This window comes from Peromyscus maniculatus, chromosome 5 (genome assembly GCF_049852395.1).
Source record: "Peromyscus maniculatus bairdii isolate BWxNUB_F1_BW_parent chromosome 5, HU_Pman_BW_mat_3.1, whole genome shotgun sequence".
NCBI classification, from domain to species: domain Eukaryota; kingdom Metazoa; phylum Chordata; class Mammalia; order Rodentia; family Cricetidae; genus Peromyscus; species Peromyscus maniculatus.
In genome coordinates this window covers 128292579-128313032 of record NC_134856.1, presented here as the reverse complement: position 1 = coordinate 128313032, position 20454 = coordinate 128292579, and the positions used below count along the sequence as shown (strand labels likewise).

At 42.8% G+C, this 20454-nt stretch overlaps 1 protein-coding gene and 1 long non-coding RNA gene across 2 annotated transcripts in view; one reads left to right on the top strand and one right to left on the bottom strand.

Moving 5' to 3' along the window:
* Rnf144b (ring finger protein 144B) overlaps positions 1-13778 on the bottom strand; it is a 151792-nt gene extending 138014 nt beyond the window's left edge. The window contains exon 1 of the mRNA XM_006972855.4: positions 13608-13778. The gene's annotated coding sequence lies outside the window, so the exon portion shown is untranslated. The remainder of the gene's footprint in view (positions 1-13607) is intronic.
* Positions 13779-14983: 1205 nt separating this feature from the next.
* LOC143273204 (uncharacterized) lies at positions 14984-17358 on the top strand. Its single transcript, XR_013051099.1, has 3 exons — positions 14984-15097; positions 15211-15433; positions 17215-17358. It is a non-coding gene; the product is annotated as an uncharacterized LOC143273204 (long non-coding RNA).
* Positions 17359-20454: the final 3096 nt, after the last annotated feature.

The window sequence follows — 20454 nt, the reverse complement described above, 5'->3', positions numbered from 1 at the left end:
GTGACTCTAGCATGCAAAAACACATATATCACTGTAGCTCAGTGGTTCTCAACCTTCCTAATGCTACAACCCTCTAATACAGTTCCTCATCCTGTGGGGACCCCCAAACCATAAATTTATTTTCTTGCTACTTTATAACTGCAATGTTGGTACTGTTATGAATTGTAATTTAAATATCTGATATGCAGGGTATTGGATATATGACCCCCAAAGGGGTCTTGACACACAAGTTGGGAACCACTAGTCTAGCTTGTTGATTTGTTACTCTTTCCCATGTCTACTTGCTTCAATAATTTTACTGCATGTACATTTCAGGTGGTAATTTTGGTAAATGTATATTTTAAATTTCTGAACTATATATTGATGTTAATAAATGAAAATAATAAACTTAATTACACAATAAGGTTATAGTTTTATAGTAGGCAAATGAGTTAAATAAAAATCAATTGAACAAAGTTAAAGCTATAATGACTAGATCATTTATTCATGGTAATTAGCAAGCCAGGAACATGTAAGAATAAGATAATAAAACTTGGAACTAAATTTAGCTGTAAGCAATATCTTTTTTTTTTTTTTTTTTTTTTTTTTTTTTGGTTTTTCGAGACAGGGTTTCTCTGTGTAGCTTTGCGCCTTTCCTGGAGCTCACTTGGTAGCCCAGGCTGGCCTCGAACTCACAGAGATCCGCCTGGCTCTGCCTCCCGAGTGCTGGGATTAAAGGCGTGCGCCACCAACGCCCGGCTAGCAATATCTTTTAACTGCATAATCTCAGTAGGCTATTTTTGAAAAAAGTATTTATGGTGAGATATACAAGATTCACAGCCAGTAGGACTCAGTAACTTCAATATGTAAGCTTGCTCTGTGATGACTACTTTCAGTTGTCAATTTGACTGTGAGGGTGTTTCCAGATAGGATGGGAAGGAGAAGGTAAGGCTACCCTGAATGTGGGTGACATCATCTCAAGAGTTGGGATCTTGAAACTCAACAGAATGCAAAAAGAGGAAAGAAAGCTGAACAGAGACATGGCTCTGCTTTCTGATCCGCCTAGATGTGAACAAGCAACCTTTCACTGCTAAGGACAGAGCGGTCCCTTGAACAAATGTGCCAGAGTAAAATTTCTTTTTCTCTCTTAAGATGCTTCTCGTCAGGCATATGGGCAAGGAAGGAAGAAAGCAACTAATACCTCCTCCAAAGTGAAATCTGGAGATTCGGTGTCATCTGAATAAAAACAAAAGGGTCACAAAATTAATTCAAAGACTTGTAGGAAGTGAGTCATATTGAGCTGGGAGAAGCCTACCCGTACCAACCCAAACCTGCCTCTACCAACATAGTTAATTAAGTCCTGGATAGAATGCAAGTAAATGCTTTTCATGAAAAGCAGGGCAAAAGGCTAGGCAAAGGAATCCCCCAGGAAGAAAGCAGAACTTCAAAACCTACAATGCTGATTAGGAATTGAAAGCCAGCAGACACATAATAATGGGATATTGACTTGGGTGTAGGACTTACCTGTCACATGGACCTAGAATTAAGCCCTATGTATAAAATCAGGAGGGAGCAAGGACTGAAAAACCTTTCTCTGTTAAATGAAGCCACATAAAGCACCCCACTCACCCTGAGCCAGAATCACTGGGGAGAAATGAGAGATTTAAGGCTGTTCAGTGTACAAGAAAGACTTCAAATGTACTCTCAATTATAAGGCTGAAAACTAAGAAACCATGTAGGCCTTGACAAATATTATAAAATGTGAGCCTGTACCATAAGAACACACACACCCTCTCCAACACAGGATACAGGAGCTCCCTGTGAAAAAGAGAATTAGCAGATAAGATAAAAGGAAGAATTGACACCATTGAAAGTAGCTGATACGGCACTAACAATGTTAATGCTTTCAGAACTCAGCAGTGTCTGTTTATAATTCCCAGCACTGGGGGCTGGTGGGAGAGGGGTACAGCAAGATCACAAGTTTGAGGTTAGCCTGGAATGCGTAGTAAGATTCTCTCTCTCACAAAACAAAGCAAACGCTGAGCATAGTGGTGTCTTAGTTAAGGTTTCTATTGTGATGAGATACCATGACCAAAAGGAACTTGGAGAAGAAAGGGTTTATTTCCCTCACAGTTCCATATAACAGTTCATCATCAAAAGCAATGAAGGCAGGAACTTGAGGCAGGAGCTGATGCAGAAGCCACGGAGGGGTGCTGCTTACTGTATGGCTTGTTCATCATGGCTTTCCATGTAACTTAGGACCACCAGCCCAGGGACAGCACCACCCACAATGGGCTGGGCCCTCTTGCATCAATCACTAAGAAAATGCCCTACAGCGGTTACCTTATGGAGGCATTTTCTCAGTTGAGACTCCGTCCTCTCCGATGACTCTAGTTTGTGTCAAGTTGACATAAAACTAGCCAACACAGTGGCCCACGCCATTAATCTCAGCACTTAGGAGGCAGAAGGAAGCCAATCTCTGTGGGGTGAAAGCCAGCCTGGTCTACATAGCAAGTGCCAGGCCAGCCTGAGCTACATAGTGAAACCCTGTGTCTCAAGCAAAAAAAGAAAATAACAAAAGCAACAACAACAACAAAAACCAGAAAACAAGGCCAACATCAGCAGGTAAAGGTGCTTGCTTCCAGGATATGAAACCCCAGCACTTGGCTGTTTGGATGAGCTGAGACTGCAACCCCAGGTTCAGGCAGAGATGCTTCCATGCATAAGGCTGAGAGCAATAGGGAGAGATGCTGGATGTCAACCTCCAGCCTCCACATACGCCTGCACAACCATCCGTGTGCATACCCACACACATGCGCTTACACACATACAAACACACACACACACACATCACATCACATACCTACATACACAAGAAAGAAAGGAACATTTGTCACAGGTAAAAAATCAATAGCAGCAGCTGCATGGTGACAAAAGTCTTGAGCACTTTCTACTCATCCGGTTCCAGCACTCCTCCTCTTACCTAGACTAAAGAGGCTGCACGGTGCATTTAAAAGGGCACTGCTGCACACGGCCTTGCTCTCAGGAGTCTAAGGGCCCAGCAAGGACTTTCTCTAGAACCAGGAAACACCGAGTCAGGTCTCCATGCCAAGCTAGAGCCTCTCTTCCATCCTACAGGACTCTAATCTCCTACTGGATCCAAAATTCTACTTCCCTGGAGTAAATTGTTGCACTGGTTCTCTGTCATCGTAAATACTTTTGTGTGCGACGCACATACATTTTTCAAGTTGTAGGAACACATTGGGATTGTTGTTTGGATTGTCCCCTTGTTACTCGTTTACCATTAAAAGACTTGAATTGGATAGTATTGCAAATCCTGTGAAGATAATCTGGAAGCTAAGCATTTAAAGGCATTTTTAAATCCCCAGATGCCGAAAAGAGGAATCTATTAATGTTGTTTGTTCTGGAGTTTGTTGGCTACAGGCACCATCCCTATTGTTTTACAGGAACACGCTTTTTCCTAAAATTGATCAGTGGCAGAGCAAAAATGGTAAACCATTTATCTCAGCCTTTCATTGCTGCTGTGATTCTCTGGAAGCAGAAGAGAAATGTCTTGTGTGCTTATTACACAGAGGCATTATGTCAGATCATTTCCCCAGCTGTGGAACAGATTGCAAAGCTCATTTTAAAATTTCCAAATGCATATTTAAATTGATTAATTAAAATGCTCCTAGCATTACTTTAAAGAAACAAAAACAGTAATCTTAGTGGCATTTCGATGGATAAGTTCATATGACAGTCACTTCTGCCCTTCCTTTCTATTCTCTTCTCAGTCATACATCACTGAGAAGCCATTTGTGATTATTAAAATAAGCAAGCAGTCCTCACGTGGTACAATAAAAACATTATCAGTTTCCTCTGCTGCTGCTGCTGCTGCTGCTTAATTTTATGTATCAATTTGACTGGATGAGGAGATACCCAGGTTGCTGGTAGAACATGCTGGATATGTCTGTAAAGGTATTTCTAGATGTTAGCACGTGAATTAGTACAGCAAATAAAAAGCATCCAAAACAAAGCATTCTTCACCTGCTGCAGGCTTCAGCTGAAGAGAAAAGCAAACCATGGCAAATTCTCCTCCTTCAGCTGAGACATCCATCTTCTCCTGCCTCGGACACTGGAGTGCCTGGGTGTTGGGACTTTAGACTGGACTGAATTACAGTACCGGCTGCCTGGTCCTCCACTTGCCATCATAGATCAGGGGTCTTCTCAGCACCAATAACTGTGTGAGCCATTTCCCACAATAAATCTTCCCATACATATGACCATGGATATCCCATTGGTTCTATTGCTCTCAAAATCTCAAATTATATATGGTTTGTTCTTTACTTGTCTTTGGATTAGATTCAGGATAGTTGTCATGACTTTTCTGATCATCAGAGACTCTTTAAGCCATTCCAAGTCAAAATGTCAATCACAGTTCTGTTGCCGATGCACCCAATCTAAGGCAGCCCCTACTCTTCCAACTTGATGGAAAGGACAGCGGCTGCCCTCCTCCTCCAGCCACAGCCTGATGTATGCTGCTTCCTGTATCAGGGAAGGTGGACATGGAAAGGCTTCGCTTTCCACATTGCTCATCTAGGTCCCCCAGTTTCTGATACTAATCTCTTATCTGGGAATGAGGTAGGAGGAGGAGCCAGACTCAATGTTGTATTCCTTTGATACCAGTACTTGGGAGGCAGAGACAAGTGGATTTCTGTGAGTTTGAGGTCAGCATGGTCTACATAGGAAGTTCCAGGCAAGAAAGAGCTGCATAGTAGATAGATAGATAGATAGATAGATAGATAGATAGATAGATAGATAGATGGATGAAGATGAGGGAGTAATCATCAAATTCTCTCTTGACTAACACAGATGCAATGATCCAAGGCAGGCTGTGATCTGGGTGTGTGTGAATTTTAGGGATTGAAGCCAGGTCCTCACATATTCAAAGCATACATTCTATCACTCAGAGGTACAGTAGCAGCCCTTAGTGGACTTTCTTTTATAGCTTTTCCATGGAGTAGGATATTGATGGTGGGGATGGACAGTGGTGAAGCAGGGAACCTACTCCATCCTCATCAGTAGGGGTGTGTCACCAGCAGAACCTTTTTGCACTGATGGACATTTACTGCACTTTCCTCCATTTACACTATTGTGGTATAGGTGGCCCCCTTAACCATGACCTGAGATTACCCCAGGCTAGCTCACTCTCCATCATTATCTATCTTTGAGAGCATCCTTGTGCTCTAGTCTATCAAACCATGGAACAATGTGCTTTCTTTTTTTTTTTTTTTTTTTTTTTTTTGGTTTTTCGAGACAGGGTTTCTCTGTGTAGCTTTGCGCCTTTCCTGGAGCTCACTTGGTAGCCCAGGCTGGCCTCGAACTCACAGAGATCCGCCTGGCTCTGCCTCCCGAGTGCTGGGATTAAAGGCGTGCGCCACCACCGCCCGAACAATGTGCTTTCTTTCCATTGCTCTGCCATCATGGGAACCAGCACACAGGCTCTTGTTAACCTCCTCAGACATAAACCATAGATCCACTATTGCTATGGAATAATCCTTCTGTACACTGTGAAAACATGTTGTTTTCACTGTTAATAAAAAGCTGATTTGGCCAATAGCTAGGCAGAATTTTCAGAGCAGAAAGGATGCTGGGAAAGAGTCTGAGGAGTCGAAAACCAGACAGGAAGAAGCAACATGGGATGCTCATAGATAAGGTAAACGAGCCTCTGAACAGCCCATAGATTAAAAAGAAATGGGTTAAGTTGTAAGAGCTGGCTGGAGACAAGCCTAAGCTATTGGCCGAGCATTTATAATTAATAATATGTCTCTGAGTGATTATTTGGGAGCAGCTGCCAGGACACAGAGAAACTCTGACTAAATACTATGCCTCTCAGTCTAGAGGGCACACAGCAAATACTCCAAGTGACCAACATAATCTCTTTACACTTAAATAAGGAAGTACCTCTCACCCCTTTCTTACGGTGCCAGGGTGTAGGGGGAAAACTCGAGTTCTCCAACTCTCTAAAAACCACCTCCTAATTATTATTTTCTTGGCCTCTCTAACCTTTATCAGATGGAAGTGGGCAATGAGCTGGCTGATTTCTGAATGATGCTTAACTCATGTTCTTGTGTTTCCTCTTCCAGGTCTATAATGTGTTCTTACCTCACTTTGGGCTGTGAAGTCTATCTTGGGCTACAGCCAACAGGGACACTAAAAAGATTTCTAATATAAAGTTGCATGCTTATTACCATCATTTGGTTCATTGTCTTCTCAGTTAAATTTTTTTTTATTCTGTTGCCTAGAAAGTTCCTGGAAACAACACACAGAGTTTGAGCATCAATAATCCCAAATGCACTGTGGATATCACTCTATATAAATAAAACACTGATGTCCAGTGACCAGACAGGAAGTATAGGCAAGACAAGGAGAGAGGAGAATTGGGGAAACAGGAAGAAGGGAAAGGAGACACTGCAGCCACCACCATGACAAGCAACATGTAAAGACGCCGGTAAGCCACCAGCCACGTGACAAGAAATGGGTTTATAGAAATGGGTTAATTTAAGATATAAAAACAGTTAGCAAGAAGCCTGCCATGGCCATACAGTTTATAAGTAATATAAGTGTCTGAGTGACTATTTTATACGTGGATTGTGGGACTGCGGGGCTTGGTGGAACCTGGAGAGAAGCCCTCCAGCAACACAAATGCTCTAAAAGTCAAAACTCTGAATATTAACATGACATCACAAGTGGAAAATTCCATTTCTTACTTTATAATGAAAGGTTGCAGTTAAAACCCAGGTGCATTAAAAATGCCATATAAAAAAAAATGGGCTGGAGTGATGGCTCAGAGGTTTAGAGCACTGGCTGCTCTTCCAGAGGTCCTGAGTTCAATTCCAAGCAACCACATGGTGGCTCACAACCATCTATAATGAGATCTGGCATCCTCCTCTGTATACATAATAAATAAATAAATCTTTAAAGAAAAAAAAATACCTTCAAACTAGTATGTCAAGCATATGTCTCTAAGTGAATTTCATGTTTAGACATGGGTCCCATCCCTAAGATATTAGCTGGGTTTTTTTTCCTGTCTTCATTATGAATTTGAATATTGGAAGATCTGAAACATTTCTTGCCCCATTCATCTCAGAGAGAGAATATTCCACCTGTAACCCAGGATAGGCTTACATTCCAACTCTGAGGAAAAGGCATGCCCAAGAGCTAGGTATACTGAAGTGGGTTAGCAGTTTAGTTGGAATCACAGAGGAGCAGAATTCACAGACAGAGTCAGAATCCCCTCCCTCTGTCCCTTCCACCACACTGAAGTCTTGTTTTCATTCTCCCAGCCAGGGTTCCTCTTCTACAACAACACACAGTTAGGAAGAGTTATCTCCTCTCCGTCACCTGTCATAGCCAGTCAGTCCCTGAGTCCTATTAACTCTATTTATACAACAACTCTCCAGCTAGCCTCTCCTCCCAGACCCTCTGCTTTTGCTTTCATTCATAGCCCTGCTAATTTTAACCCGTGCTTTTTTAAGATAGGAAAGCGGATTAGACCTATAACCCAATGAGAAACCAACAGTAGAGGAGCACAGTTGGGAATGTCAGAGAGGGAAGACAAGCCATGAGGCATAATGATAGAAGAAAAGATGGAAACTTAGGAAAAGGAGACAGTTCTGAAGGAAAGGTGAAACTTCACCATCTGAGAGACTTGTTTGGTAGTTCAGTCAACTTGTTATAATCAGATTTTCCTTCTTTTCTGAAATAGGCTAATGTTAGATGGCAATGTTTTAACACCCTTAATTGGCAATCTTAATTTTTCTTTGAAACATTAATATATATATCCCAAACATTAGTATATATCCCAAGCTGGGCCTTGCACTCACTATTTTCTTCTTTGTTCATCTTTACATGCATCCATCCATCATCCATCCATTCTCTCTCCCTTCCTCTCTGCCTCCCCCTTTCCTCGCTGGTCCAAATGTACACATACACACACACACACACACACACACACACACACACACACACACACGCCATGGTGTGATATAGCTAAAAATCACATCAGCACCAGATTTTTGAATGTTGAACTCTTCACGCTAAACCAATGTTTCTTCCCCATAAGCACTCTGTGTCCCGTATTCTATGTCCCATATTCTATGTCTCGTATTTTGTCACAATAACAAAAACTGACTTGGGCAAAAAGATTTCTCTTCCAATGTAGTCTAGGTATATACAATAAAGAAGATGGGGGCTGGAGGTAGAACTAAGTTGGTAGTATTTACCTAGTAAGCACGGGCTTGATTCCTACTACCACATAAACCTGGGTGTGGTAGAGAACACCTGTAATCTCAGCACTTGAGAGGAGTGGAGTCATGAGGATCCGAAGTTTAAGGCCAGTCTGGACTGGGGTGGGCTATATGAGCCCCTTGTGCCAAAAAGAAAGAAAGAGAGAAAATATATACCTTTCCCTGCTCTCATCTACTTCTTGCTATCTCTTTCCTCTGCAGTGGTAAAGCAAACCACAACTATTTTCAATGTTTCCTTCTCCTTCCATCTGGGCATGGAGTTAGCCAGAGAGGTCAATAACATGTAATGGAGTGCATCATAACTCCTAATTCTAGACTAACAGTGATGATTTCTTTAAGGCAGAGTAAACAGATTACAGATCTTAGGTATACTCATATAGCATTAATCAAGCAGATTAAATGACAAAACCCAAAGCAACAGGTTAAAATGCATTCATTCACAAAATTAAAGATATTACTGTTGTATTTTTCTCAGACCCAGTAAGAAATATTTTTACAAAGCAATGACTCTCAACCTTATCAGAGTAATGTTCACTTTTATAACAAATATTTTGTAAGGTACTTCTTTACTATCTGGAAATAGGATTAATAAAAAATATAGCCAAACATATACATATCTATGCTCTCAAAATACAAATATAGCATCTTAACTATAATATCAAGGTATATGAGACTCAATTGTAACACAGCAATTATCAGTTTCTTGTCTTGTTACCATGACAACACCTGACAAGGCAATCTAAGGAAGGAAGAGTTCCTTTTCAGTCAAGGTTGATAATGCAGACCATCACGGCTGGGACCACATGATGGCAGGAGCATGGGGCATATCATCACATGGTCACATTGCTTCTGCAGTCAGGAGGCAGAGGGAGATGAATGCTGGTGCTCAGTTGATTTCTCCTTTTTTTTTTTTTTTCTTTAATCCAGGACTGTAGTGTGAGGGATGGTGCCACCCACATTTACAACACAGACACCTGCATGCATCTGCATAGACATACCTGGTCTTCTGGGCAGTTCCGAATCCAGTCCCATTAACAGTGACGATGAGCCATCGCGTGGCGTGTGTTTTAATTTGTAACTGTTCTCAAAGAGCAGCATTAAAAGACAAGAAAACTTCTTAGGCTGGAAGGAGACATTACACAGTAGAGCAGTGGTTCTCAACCACTCATGACCATTTAGGGCTCAAACAACCCTTTCACAGGGGTCACCTAAGACCATCAGAAAACACAGATATTTATTATGATTCACAACAGTAGCAAATCTACTGTTGGGGGTCACCACAACATGAGGAACTACATTAAAGGGTTGCAGCATTAGAAAGGTTGAGAACCACTGCTCTAGATACTTGTGTTTAGAGAGCAGTGAAGAGTACATTAATTAGTCATCAATAGGTGTTTAGTGCATCCTCAAATTTCTGAAAATTATAAAGAAAAAATTTTAGACATTTGATTATTGGGGGGTCCACTTTATCTTGGAAACACATTAAATGTGGTTGTTTCTAAGTATTAAATCAATGCCAGGTGGTTGAGTTCCATTGAATGCATCTAAGATGAAATATACAAATATATGAAGGCCTTATAAAGTCTTTTCAGAATTAGGAAATATCTCAGAAGCCCCAAATGTGCATTATGGTGATATCTTGTTTGTGCTCTAACAAATAAAGCTTGCCTGGAGATCATAGTGCAGAGCTAGCTACTAGAAGCCAGGTAGTGGTGGCACATACCTTTAATCCCAGCACTTGGGATCAAAGGTATTTGATCCCAGCACTTGGGAGGCACATGTTAATCCCAGCACTTGGGAGGAGGAAACAGGAAGTGGTATGGCTGCACAGAGAGAGGAAGTGATAAGACAGGGCCCAGACAGGAGCTCACCCCTTTCAGTCTGAGGATTCCTAGAGGTAAGAATCTTCCAGATAAAGATTTTGAAGGATAGAAACATAAGGAATGGACTTTTAAAGGACAGGTCTCAATGAGGTAGAGGTCCAAAGGAAAGAAACAAGGATTATTTCTATGATTTCAGACTAAAAACTCTGCCCTAAAAGGCAGTCATTATCCTCTTTATTTAGAGCTGTGATTCAGAGAAGTTAGCATCTTCATGAAGGATGCACACCACTTCCTGATGAGTGCAGAGTGCTGGATGACCTATAGACGATTGCATTGCACGTATTTGGGGCTATCTGAGATACAACGTAATTCTGAAAAGTCATTATAAAGTAGCCATGTTTTTATAATTCAGCTCACACACACTTAATGTCCACATCAACTGTCCAAGATTGATGTAATGATAAGACAACTACCATATTTAAAGGAACTTAAAGAAGCTGAAGGCTATGCACCCTTGAGTGATTTGCAGATTCACAAAGCTTGCTCTTTCCACAGCCTATCTTACTCTCCTGCCCATCTTTATCTGCCTTGAGGTACCCTTTGTCTTCTGCCAGCCAGTTCAAGTAGTCCCCACCCAAGATAATGGAAGTCCTAGGGAGTTAGTTTCAAGTAGCTTGGTGCCTTTGTAAATGACCTACATTGTCGTTAATGCTATGTTGAGTTTCATTGGAAATTTCGCCGAGATTTGCAACCTCCTCAGCAGCCGTTGCTACCCTATTTAATTCATATATAAATTCATCTCAGGTATACAAAAATCCTCATTACTTTGAGAACTGGAAAGATGTAAAACTTAATGCCTAGTCTCAAAGATTGGATTATGGCAATGAGCACTTTGGTATTCATCTGTAGAAAAGAATGATTAAAATCGGGATGAATTCTGAAGTGCCCTTCCAGCTTTAATACCCTGTGACTCTATTATTTCTACATCCTTGAATCATTGAGAAATTAGCATGGCACAGTGAAACAAGACAAATGATGCAGCCTGCATAGGGCTATGCTCTTTGTGACCAAAGGTACTTCTTAGAATACTGAGTTAAAAATGCAATTCCATTCTGCAACCTATACAAGTGTGTTCTAATTGATGGGAGGGGAAAAAATGTCAATCCAAAGTGCCAGCCATTCCTCTGTGAGCTAGCGTGGCAGAAAGAGAATGTGTGGGGTCAGTGAAGCATCGAGTTACAGACTAAATTAAAGGTCTGCAGAATGGTGGTAGGGTCTAATCATCCACAGTCGGAGGCTGCCAGAACTGGATCCACCGTTACTCTCAAGACTTGCAGAAGGCTGTGCACACAGCCAGCCAGGGGCCTCAAACATCTTTTTCTCTTCTTTTAAGGACTTCTAGTTCCAAAGAGATCTTTATGGAATTATTTTCTTGAAGGCCTTAGTTCTGTCAAATTAAAATTTCCATGAAAAGTGATCAAAACCTAGTGCTTAAATGTCCCACCACAGAGAAAAATATTGTGGTTTTGGGTTCATATTAAAAACATGTGTTACATATATAATTATGGAAGTCTCAGAACTAATGTGTACAACATACACAAGACCTTTGGGGAATAACTTTTGCCTCACCAATGGAACTTGTAGCATAATCCTACGCTCTGTCTATAACCATGCCATCAAAGGAGCGCTTTGCAAAGGCCAGCTAGCAATGGGTATTTCTGCATGTGCCACGATCAGCCCTCAGACAAGGATCCACAGGAATAAAGTGAGGTCAGTTTTGAAATTTACGGTAATTTTCAGGACTTGGTTGGGCTGAATCATGTGCATCTGCACTAGTTTTCCTTAGGGAAAGTTAATTTTAGAAAGGAGAGAAATTTTGCCAGGAAAACAATCACATTGGCTCAATAACTAGACAGCGTCGTTTCTCAAACGTTCAAAAGGCTTCACGGCTTCACAGTCTCTAGTCTGTCCTTAATATTCTTGAAAGCAGGTACCAAGCATCATTCCTATTTCACCACATATCGTTCCATGAAAAGAAATAAGTGCTTTAACATCATATCTATTTGACAATATGTTAATTAGCCATTCCCTCAGCTCTTCAGAAGACACAAATACTCTCTCTTTCTCCTGATAGTTAGCCTCTGATGGCTTCACAGGTACTTAGAACGGCTCAGATACATAGAAGGATGCATGGAAAATTAGCTGATGTGCAACTGTGACAACATGCAAAGTTTACAGGACAGTCAGAGTAGAAGACCTGGGCTCACATAATCAGGAACATTAGCAGGATTTGGATCAATTTACACGATTGTTCCTTCTTTTGTTGCCTGGCAATTGGTCTGTCTGAGTCTTTTGCCTTTAAGTAAGCAACAAGTGAACCAGCCAAAGGCCTGCATTCCATCCTTAACAAAAATCAAGGGGCAGTCAGAGGAAGATTTTCTGATTCCCTGCAGGATAGACCTCCGCCCTTTCCAGCACGGAGTATTTATGAGGAAATGCTCACATTTTAAAAACGTGGTCTCTTAGAAGTATGGCATTTTCCCCTACTCCTGTATCTGAGTTTCCAAATAGATGCCCCTTCCCCCAAACTGCCATCCCAGAAGTGATGGCACCGTATCAAACCATCAGCTTTGGAGAACGGAGCTTTCTCCATGCCGGGCTACTTTCAAGAGGAGAGCTGATGATGAGGAGCGAGGAGCGCACTCACTTCTGGCAGGATTTTTAGATATAAAGCACAGTTACATACACAACAGCCTCTCCCTCTGCCTCTCCCTCAGTTCCTCCCCCTCTCCCTCCAGATCTGAATCAAGGGTGGGGCCTGAGGTTGTTTTTTTTTTTTTTTTTTTTTTTTCCAAGCTCCTGGATAAGAGATAGTGCTTCAAGGTCGAATAAACTTGTAGCAGTTGCTGTAGCCTTGAAAACATTGTTTAAACTGGGAAGGGGGGGGGGGGGGGCGGGTAGGGTAGAGACTGGGGAATCCCAACTTGACATTCAGTGGAGACTCAAAGATGAGGTGGTACGTTGCAATGACCTGATTTGAGAGTTGATATTCTTTCCAAAGTAAAGACAGTAATGAAAGGCGAGGGTAGGTTATGGAAGGTGAGGAATTGCAGTATTTTAGACGCCAACTTATTTCCAGAGCTTAGGGGCAATTAATGCATCTGTGTATCACACACCTGGAGAGGGTGGAAGATCTCGTGCCACCCACTCGCTCTCAGCACCCAGTGTCTGGGGCACCAGATTCCTGGAGCGGTCCTGGGAAAGAAGTGAAAGTGAGGGGTGGTGGCAGAGAGGAGGCAAAGGTCCCACGGGCCGCGGAACAGAAACCCAGAACGCGCCCTTGCCGCCAGTCACCCAGCACAGGGCGTCAGCTTGGCGGGAGGACCCCGGGAAAGGGCAAAGGAAGAAGGTGTAGAGGTGGCAGCCCCAGGGAGGTAGGAACGCACCCGGCACGCTTGGTCTCGCAGCTCCTGGGCTGCAAGGAGCCACTGCTTACCTTAGGGTCTGAGCCACAGCCTGAGACTCCCGGAGGGGCTGGGTTGTCAGTGTCTCCAGCCAGCGGCTTCTGGCATCAAAGGCTTTCCGATCTCCTAGCTACCATCCCGGAGCTCGCTTCTGTGGCCTGCGGCCCTTGCACCTCGCTCCCTCGGCCGCGGGCGTCCGCCGAGCCTCTCCCCCGCTGTTTATTCCGGGAGCCAGGCCCCTCTCCGCCGCCTCCCTGCCTCCAGCGCGCGCGCACACCTCCCCCGGAGGCGCACTCACTCCTCAGCAAGCAGGCAGCGCGAGTGGTCCAGGAAATCCGGACGCGGAGCAACTTCAGAAAACCCGTTTAAAATCCTTCATCTTCGCGACAAGGTTCAAGGAACTATTTACCTCCACATCCCGCCTCCACTGAGTGTCTTCACCCCAGTTCCCAACGCTTGGTATTCTCCGTAAGCACTGTTCTGAGGCATCTACATTTTTCCAAAATAAACCTATCCGTGTTTTTAAAATGTAGACATCCCCTCTCTTTAAACTTAGGGTGCTGGGAGTTTGACTGGGTCTCGGGAGGGATATATTCAGCTGCACAAGTCAGGGCAAGTCTCCTTAGCCAGTACTATAGATGCATGCCACCTGTCAGGGCCAGGAGGAGCGCAGGATGGAGCCCTTAATTACTCTCTGGTTTTGGTTACGGAGTCTGTCCCATCCTCCTCTGACCCAGGAAAGACCCAGTTCTGAGGCTCCAATTCCAGGGAGAAGCAGATGGCTATACTCAAGGAAGAGAGTTCTAATGGAGGACGAACTCGCAATGAGTACAGCCTACTTAATAATACAGCAGATGAGAAAGGATGGGAAGCAGTCCAAGAAACATCACCTCTCACTAACCTGAGAGAGCCGAAAGTGACGTAAGCCCAGCGGGAAGGTGGAAGGCGAAATGTCAAATGGTATTCTAGTCATTTATTCACCTACCAGTACAATGCATATTTATGGAATAAGTTATTCATAGTCATGTTGTAACTCCAAGGCTGACCAGAATTAACTTGGTAACCAGTTTATACCAATGCCCTGGAATATACAGATGTCCATTGAAAGAGACTCCACATTAATTCCTTATCATTTCTAAATTTGTCAAATAGCTTTCTAATCTTAGGGCTTTAAAAGGAGGCAGTTACTAGAACTGTCAGATTTCTATATTGAGCAGGAGGTAGATACTGGGAGATGAAATCATCAAACATGTCATTGCAATTAGTTCTGGAGACTGAAGAGCTTATAAAGCATCTTTGCGGACAGGATGTGAAGGGGACCAGCGGGTGAGTCAAGCGGCTCTTCAGTGCAGGTGCTATGACGAAGAACGCCCACAGAGGGCAGTATGACGGAGATCGAAGGGTCAGTGCGATTGGGCTGCAACAGTAGACAGGACAGACAGAAGGGAGAGGAACAAGAAGAGAAAGCCAAAAGGGAAAAATAACTTGGCAACTTAAGGAACTTAAAGTTCATCTCTTGGAGGTGAGAATACAAATGGTTGGGGAGAGCGGACTCAAGGCCAGAAGCGATCAGCCGAGAACAGATCATGCAGCGCTCCTGGGCCGTGTTTTTAAAAACTGCACTTTATTTCACAGATAAGGAGGGGCACCGACATATTAGCACAGGAATGTGATGTCAGATTTTTATTTGAGAAAAAACTACTGGCTGTGGGCAGAGAATGAATCAAAGGAGGAGTGGAGGAGTACAGAAAGAATCCAGGAGAGTGCCACAGGGGCATTTAAAGCAGCAGATACCGACATACAAATCCTCCTGCCTTTGACGAATCCAGTTCCAGTCCCATGACACATCCTCAGAGAGGTAAGCCTTTCCTGGGAGGAAAGCATGGAGGGAGAAGGCTCAGGTGGGAAAGACAGAAATTAGAGAGAACATAGCCCTTTAAAACTAGGTGTCTTATTTATATAGTGATCAGCTCACTAGCTCAGGGATAAAAAGGGATGTTAGTGGGGACCAGAGAAATAGCTCAACAGGTAATGGTGCTTACAGTCAAATTTGATAGCCTGAGTATGATTCTCCAACCCCACGTTAGGAGAGGATACTCCTCCAAGTTTTCCTTTGACTGGCATACATGTGCACACACACAATACATAAAATGTAATCATCTTTTAAAGGATTGATTTGTAACTGATCAGTGGAATAAGTTACAAGGAAATTTGGCATACAGAGTCACTTTGAGATTATATATGTATATATATATACATATATATATATATATATATATATATATATATATGGACTGTGGTGCTTTGAAAGGAAATGGCCCCCAAAGGGAGTGGCACTTTGAAGAGATATGGCCTTGTTGGAGTGGGTATGGACTTGTTGGAGGAAGTGTGTCACTTGGGATGGGTTTTGAGGTCTCCTTTGCTCAGGCTATGCCCAACATATTAGACAGTTCACTTCCCATTGTCTGTGAATCAAGATGTAGAACTCTCAGCTCCTTCTCCAGCACCATGTCTGCCTAAATTTCTCCATGTCCCACCATGATGATATGGGACAAAACCTCTGAAACTTGAGCCACTCCCTTAAATGTTTTCTTTATAAGAGTAGCCATGGTCATGGGGTCTCTTCACAGCAATAGAAACCCTAAGGCATGGACTACAGATGTATATTTATGGAGTATCTTAATATATATGGAATATGAACATCTCAGTATCTTAAAGGTATTTAAGATCCCCAGAACAACTAAATATGTGAATGTTTCAGTCCTTTTTATAAAGTGGTATAATATTTGCATATAACCCATTCATCTCCAACCCTATATTTTATTTTACTATTATTGTTTGTTTGTTTGTGGGACAGAGTCTAGCTATGTAGATCCTGATCCTCCTGCCTCCATATCCAAGGTGCCAACATTACACACGTGCACCACCATGTCCAGTTCCAACCCTTCAAATCATCTTTAAGTCATCTCTAAATGACTTGAGGTGAACAGAGTTACACTCTGTTATTTGGGGAATAGTATGCACATGTTCAATACAAAGGCTTAGCTTTAAATTTAACATAAATTTTTAACCTTTTTATTTGTGTGTGTATGTATGTATGTGAACATGCCATGGCATGAGTGTGGAGCTCAGAAGACAAGTTGTGGGAGTTAGTTCTCTTATTTCACCATGCGGGTTCTGGGAACCAAACTCAGGTCATCAGGCATGGGAGCAAGTGCCTTAACCTGCCGAGACATCTCACTAGCCCTTAACTACATTTTTGGTTCATGGCTGGTTGAATCCCTGAATATAAAACCTGTGGGTATAGAACCCATGCATGCATGTGTAGAGACAACTGTGGGTGCATGTACATACATGCACACAGACACAGACATACACATGCACATGTGTATGGTGCATATACAGACAGACAGTGAGAAAGGTTTGGTATAGTCACTGAAAGGGATGGACTCGTATGCCAACAAGTCCTACAGTCCACTATCTCCAAGTTGAAGACCAAGAAAACTTGACAGAATTAAAAGCCCTGAGAGCCAGAAAGGATAGCAAAATGTCTAGGACTCAGGGCTACTAAGGACAGGAGATGGGTGTTTCAGTTTACAGCATGAACTCAGCCTTCCTTCCCCTTTTGATTCCATTCAGGCCCTTAGTGGATTGGTATCTTACGTATACATTGAAGGGAATCATCTGTTTTCCAATGAAAATACTAATCTTTGGTTGAAGCACGTCACCAACATACCTAGAAGCAATGTTTAACTTTATATCTGAGCACCTCATAAAATTAAATATTGCCTTGTCTCGATCATCTTTCATCCCTGTAGTCTAGGATTCCTCTACTTAATGAAAGAAAACATGCCCTACACCCCCTAACTTTATGTTTCATATGCTATGATCAAATAGACTCAGTCAGAATGTCTCTCAATTTCATATTCCCAAAGAAACTAAGTAACCTAACTGAAGTCAGAGTTGATATAAAACTGCCTACAAACTTCTTCCTCTAACCATACAGAGAGTAGATGTGGGATTGGAATAACGATAGAAGGTGCTGTTTTAGATAAATGTTCCCCAAAGGCCCATGTGGTATGTATTTGGCCACCAGTCTTTGGCACTATTGGAAACTGGTGATACTGTGGGATGTCAGACCTAATGGAAGCAAGTGGTGTCACTGGGTTGTAGTGATATTTTATTTGTGTACCCCAATAAAGCTTATCTGGGGACCAGAAGAAAAAGCCAGCCACTATATTAAATATAGAGATCAGGCAGTGGTAGCACACACCTTTAGTCCTAGCATTTGGGAGGCAGAGATTCATCCAGATCTCTGTGAGTTCAAGGCCACACTGGGAACAGAGCCAGGCGTGGGCACATGTCTTTAATCCCAGCACTAGTTAACCATAGAGGTCTGGAGGTCTGTACAGACAGGAAGTGATAGAGCTGGGCAGAGAGAGGAAAGTGATGTAACTGGGCGGAGTGAGGAAGTAAGATGGCAGGGCACAGAAAGGTATATAGGCATGAGTATACAGGAAGTAGCTCTCGCTTGGGCTGAGGATTTCCTAGTGGTAAGAACATGGCTGGCTTCTTTCTGCATCTCTGATCTTTCATCTTTCACTCCAATATCTGGCTCTGGGTTTTTTATTAATAAGACCGTTTAGCAATTCACCTTACACTGGGTACATGCCCTTGAAGGGGCTATTTGGACCTCAACCTCGCTGCTTCCTGGGTACCATGAGATGAATGCTTCTTTTTCACCAAGCCCCTACTCTGATGCCCTGCTTCACCACAAGTCCAAAAAAAAAACATGGATGAAAATCTCCAAAACTGTGAGCAAAAAATAAGTCTTTTAAAAACTCATTTATCACCAGGAGAGGTGACACAGGCCTTTAATCCCTACACTTGGGAAGCAGAAGCAGGCAGATCTCTGTGAGTTTGAGGCCAGCCTGGTCTATAAAGAGTCCCAGGACAGCCAGGGCTGTTACACAGAGAAAGCCTGTCTCAAAAAAAAAAAAAAAAAAAAAAAAAAACCTCATTTATCTCTAGTATTTGTTACAGTCAGAAAGCTGACCACCACAGAGAAGCATTTCAGGAGATTGAGGAGACGGGGCAGTTTTTCAACAAAGTGTACTCTAGAAAGACAACTCATTCGATGTTTACCATAAAGACAAAGATGTAAATAATTAAAATGTAATTTCACAAGGAATAATAAAAATATGGAGATACTAGATGAGCACAGTGTAGTAGGCAAGAAGGGGAGGTGTTTTGGCTGCAGAGACTTGAGGGATGCTTCACTAGGAAAAACAGTGCTTGGATCTTAAGAATCTGCTGGTGTCAGATGTGTAGCTAGTCTGAGAGCCTGACAGGACTATTCCTTGTTTGGTGGACTCACTTTTTGGTAATCCAGAGAAAAGATAAAGCTTCAGGGAGAGAGACCAGTAAAGAAACACTTAACAGTTTAATTGAGATCGATGATATGGCCTGAAAGAAAACAGAATGGACATGAGAGCTGTTTAGAGGTGTAGAAGCCAAATGACCCAAGGAGTTGAAAAGCAGGAAAGGTCAAGTCTCAGCAACGTGGTGGACAACAGTGAGATTAAGTGAACCAGTAAAAAAGGGAGAGATTTGCCAGAGAACAGGGCTCCCCTCTAATGTTGAACTTCAGATGCTGGTGAGATACAGAGTGAAGGCAGGCAATAGGCAGTCGAAAATACGTTGTGTGTTAGTACTAGACCAGAAGGGAGGAAGTTGCTGCAGTGGTTTGAAATAGAATGACCCCTATACAGAGTGGCACTATTAGGAGGTGTGACCTTGTTGGAGGAAGTGTGGGGGTGGGCTTTGAGGTCTCTTTTGCTCAAGCTTCCCTCCGTGACTGTCAGTTGACTTCCTGTTGCCTACAAGATGTTGGACTCTCAGCTCCTTCTCCAACACCAGGTCTGCCTGCATACCGCCATGTTCCACGCCATGATGATAATGGACAACACCTCTGAACTGTAAGCTGCACCTCAATTGAACGTTTTCCTTTATAAGAGTTGTTGTGGTCATGGCATCTTTTCACAGCAATAGTAAACCCTAACTAAGCCAGTTGCTATACTGATTTAAACTAAAACTCTAGAGTCCATTGTTTTTACAAGCATGGATAAGATAAGCCAAGAGTAGCCGGGCGTGGTGGCGCACGCCTTTAATCCCAGCACTCGGGAGGCAGAGGCAGGCGGATCTTTGTGAGTTCGAGGCCAGCCTGGGCTACCAAGTGAGCTCCAGGAAAGGCGCAAAGCTACACAGAGAAACCCTGTCTCGAAAAAACCAAAAAAAAAAAAAAAAAAAAAAAAAAGATAAGCCAAGAGTATCATGTGTTGGGAAAGAACTAAGTTCCTATGTTGGATACCTGAATAACACTGAGTGGTCACCAAACTAAGGATAGCTACCCAAGGAAAAGAGCCAATAGAAATGAATATCATGTAGAAGAAAAACAATTTATATGGAGGTGATAAACGCTGTCAAAGCTGAACAGAAACTCAGTAATATGCTGGCCTTGGTAGCCACAGCTGTAATTCCAGCACTGGGGGAGCTGAGGAAGGAGAGTCAAGAGTTAAAGGCTAGCCCAGGCTGTACAGTAAGACTGTCTCAAAGAAAAAGGAAGTAGCACACAATAGTTCTTTCCTACTTAAAAAAAAAAGGGGGGGGGAGTAAGGGAGGGAAAAGGAGGGGAGGAGGGAAGAGGAGGTGAGAGGGAAGGGAAGGGGAAGCAGAAGAAGGGGAAGGGAAGGGGAAAGTAAGTTGCATTCCAGAACTGGAGACGAGGCTCTTGCCTGGGTCTGGAGCTTGTTCTCATTAGAAGGGGCCATGCTGCTGAAGCAGTACAACTGCACTACATCAGTTATCCATTCTCAAACC